Genomic DNA, 4,053 nt, shown 5'->3' on the forward strand with positions numbered 1-4,053 from the left:
AGCTCCAAGGCGGTTGAGCTCACAGAATTTAACAAATTATTACACCTTGAATAAAGTTATTTAGTTGAAAATACTATGTGATAATTATTTAAGTATATTCTATTTATACAAATATGCAAGGAGAGCCCAGCAGATGTGCATTTCCATTTTGGAAATAAGTTGTTTGTAACAGTCAATACTAAATAATAGAGTGAAAATGATCTGCAATGGCTCCATTTCCAGACTGGTTTCAAGATAGTGTAATTCTCCCAAAGCTTGCTCAAAAATTATTCCTCTGGTGCAATAAAGTAAGAAGATGGTCATCCTAAAGAGTACCTAAGGTTTTAATGTGAGAACAATAAATATTTTTCAGTGGGTCTCTTTACCCACATTCATGGTATTTACAGCATTCCAGCCAACAAAAGGAGAACTACAGAATGTACCTCAGAGTCCGCTTCATCTAAAATCCTCATTGGAAAATTGAGTAACACAGATCCAAGAAGGGGAGGATTAAATTACTTCCTCAAATTAACATATTAAATGAAAGAAATAAAATTAAAATCCAAGTCTTCTAAACCTGTAAGTCATTATGAAATTAAATGCAGCTGCTATAATTATCAAAATCATTATGAATAAATCTATTAATTTATTCAGTAAGCATCACTGAGTGTTTAAAGTTCTAGATGCTGGGAATACAAACATATTCTTGACCAATAGAGTATGGTGTACATGGCATAATGTCATTTCTCAACCTATTCTAAGATAACTGGTCACTTCTTCTTTGCCCTTTAAGAACCCTGATCAACAATGAAAGTCCTGCTGTCCTGACACCTTCATGCTATAAGAAGTCCAAGCCACATAGAAAGACCCTGTGTTGACACACTAATTAACAGACCCAACTGAGATCTCAGCCAATAATAGTCAGCATAAAGTACACTACTGTATGTGGTCATCTTTGAGGTTCAGTACTCCATTTGATCCTTCATATGACTCCAGCTCCAACCATTATCTGCATGAGAAATACCCAGGAAGAACCATATAAGTATGCCTAGTTAACTCTCAAAACCATGATTAATAATTATAAATTGTTTATTTAAGCGACTAAATAGGGATAGTTTGCTGTGCAGCAATAGCTAATCACAAAAATAAGAGGCCCGCGTACCGCAAAAAAAAAAAAAAAAAAAAAAAAAGAAACTATTGAAAGATTTTAAACAGGAGAGGAATGATAAATTCAGTTTATAACTGAACATTTTGAGTAGGTAGGGCCGTAAGCATCAGATTCTGTAACTAGCAGGAGATAAACACCCTGTTTCCTACTCTCATGCACATCCAAGTTTATTTGAAGTTTGAGGGATGCTGGATGGAATTGAGTGAAATTTCTCCTCCCAGGTAAAAATGGTATATATTACATACATTCAGAAGGGTCTCCTAGAGGAGAAAAAAATAAATAAATAAAGGACCAGCCCTCTTATATAGGACTTCTGACTTCTGACTGATAAAGTATTGGGTTCCAATTCTGGTAGCAAGATATTATGATAAGACCTAATGATCCCTGCCTCCTGGTATTTACAAGCTCATATAATTCCATACCATATTGGACTGAACTGACACGTGTAACTAATAAGATGTTACAGAAATGACCACATGCAACATCTAAAGCTATGTTTTATTTTTGTTTGTTTTGTTTGTTTGTTTGTTTGCAGTATGCGGGCCTCTCATTGTTGTGGCCTCTCCTGTTGTGGAGCACAGGCTCCGGACGCGCAGGTTCAGCGGCCATGGCTCACGGACCTAGCCGCTCCGCAGCATGTGGGATCTTTCCGGACCGGGGCACGAACCCATGTCCCCTGCATCGGCAGGTGGACTCTCAACCACTGCACCACCAGGGAAGCCCTAAAACTATGTTTTAAATGACATTGCAGCTCTTGCCTTGCTTTCTCTTGGATCACTTGTGCTGGAGGAAGCTAATCACCACATTGTAAGAACACTCCAGAAGTCCTATGGAAAGGTCCACGTGCTGAGGAACTGAAGCCTTCTACCAACAGCCAGCACAAATTTAACATGTTAATGAGTCATCTTGGAAGTGGATAGTCCATCCCCAGTCAAGCCTTCAGATGACTATAACCTGAAAACTATCTTGATGAAACCTTTGTCTGAAGTTCAACAATTGTTTTAGATTGATTTCTGTGGGCTAACTCTAATAATTTAAAGACCAATTAAAATTATTTATGGTCTTCTTACATTACTTAATTCAATTTTCTTTAACTTTTAATACCATATTTTATATAGAGAGGACAATAAAAGTATTATGTATATGATTAAAAGAACATTTTTTAAATTCAAGTAACCACCACTATACTTTAAAAGTATATAACTGCTAATATATTTGAAGCTTCCTGTGTCCTCATTCCAACAATTTCCTTCTCCCTTCATTCGGAGGTAACAGTTCAGAATTCTGAGTTTCTCATTCCCCTCCTCTTAATATAATTTATTATGTATAAGTATGCCTAAATGATATAGAAGCCTTTTCAAATTTTGTTTTTGACCTTTTAAACAATGAAATTACACAGTTTATAATCTTCTGTATTTTGATAAATTTTCCTCAACATTATGTCTTTGAGGTTAAGCCATACCGATGCTTGTAACTGTGGTTCACTCAGATACATTGCTTATTTAAACCACAAAATGTTTATCCAGTTTCCTGTTAATGGACATTTGGTTTGTTTTTGTCTTTTTTGCAATTATAAATAGTGATGCTATTAACATCCTGTGTATACACACTACTTGGCATTTATATGCAAACTGTATATTCCTAGGAGTGGAATGATTATCAGGCTTTAAGAAAATGCTGGTTTTCTCCAAGGGTTCTATCAATTTACACTACTGCCAGCAGCAGTATGGACAACTCATTGCTCCAAATCCTCACCAAAATTTTGGAAAGTCAAAATTTATTTTTTGTCATTCTGATAGGTGTGAAATTATATTTCATTTTGATTTTAATTTCATTGATTGCTAATGAGGTTGACATATTGTCATATATGTATTGATCACTGTGCTTCTTCTTTACTGAAATGCATGCTTATGTTTTTTTCACTCTTGTTTTCTAATGAATGTATTGTTCAATTTCTTGTTGAATTTACTGTTATAAACATATTCTAGAAATCAATTCTTTGTCAGATATATATCTATATAAAGTATTTTCTCTCATTTTTCCCTTCACATTTACTTTGTTATTTTATTTTTACTTTAAAGTGGTCATATTTAGTAATATTTTTACTAAAATATTCTTACCTTCATCTATTACATACATTGGTAAACTTCTTTGGCTTAGTATTTTGTTCAGGAGTTTTGCAGCTATATTCTTGAGTCAGACTGGTCTTAAAATTTTTTCTCAACAATTGTTGAGCCTCAGTTTTTCTTTTTTCCAGAAATTTTCCCCAATAGTTTATGAAAAAATAATCAAAGAAACCCAAAATGAATAGTACGATGATCCTCTAGGTATCTATCACCAAGCAATGACAATTATCCCACATGGCCTTTCACTTCATCTATATTCCCTTTCTTACCCTTACTACACTGGATTACTTTGAAGCAAATCCTGAACAACATATTTCAACTGTAAGTATTCTATCATCTATCTGTAAATGATAATATCACTTTAAATATAAGTACAATATCGTAATCACACCTAAAAATAATAGAACCCCTTAATATTTTCAAATATTCACACTTAGTCAAGTGTCTCAAAATTATTTTCGCATCTGATTTGTTCAAATCATGATCTAAACATGAGACATACCTTGTATTTGATTAATACATCTCTCAAATGTTAAGAATTTCATATTGCTTTCTTCCTTAAATTCATTTGCTAAGGAAATGGAGTCATTTATCCTGTAGAGTTTACCCCACCTTCTAGACTTTGCTGATTGTATCCCTGTTTTGTAACATAAAATTTGTCTCCATCCCCAATATATCCTGGAAATTGGTATCTCATTGTTAATCAGAAGGTATCAAACCATTTTGATCTCAGGGTACTTTGCACTCTTAAAAAGTATTGAAGACACCAAAGAATGTTTA

The sequence above is a fragment of the Physeter macrocephalus genome, chromosome 12 (genome assembly GCF_002837175.3).
Source record: "Physeter macrocephalus isolate SW-GA chromosome 12, ASM283717v5, whole genome shotgun sequence".
In the NCBI taxonomy this organism is placed as follows: domain Eukaryota; kingdom Metazoa; phylum Chordata; class Mammalia; order Artiodactyla; family Physeteridae; genus Physeter; species Physeter macrocephalus.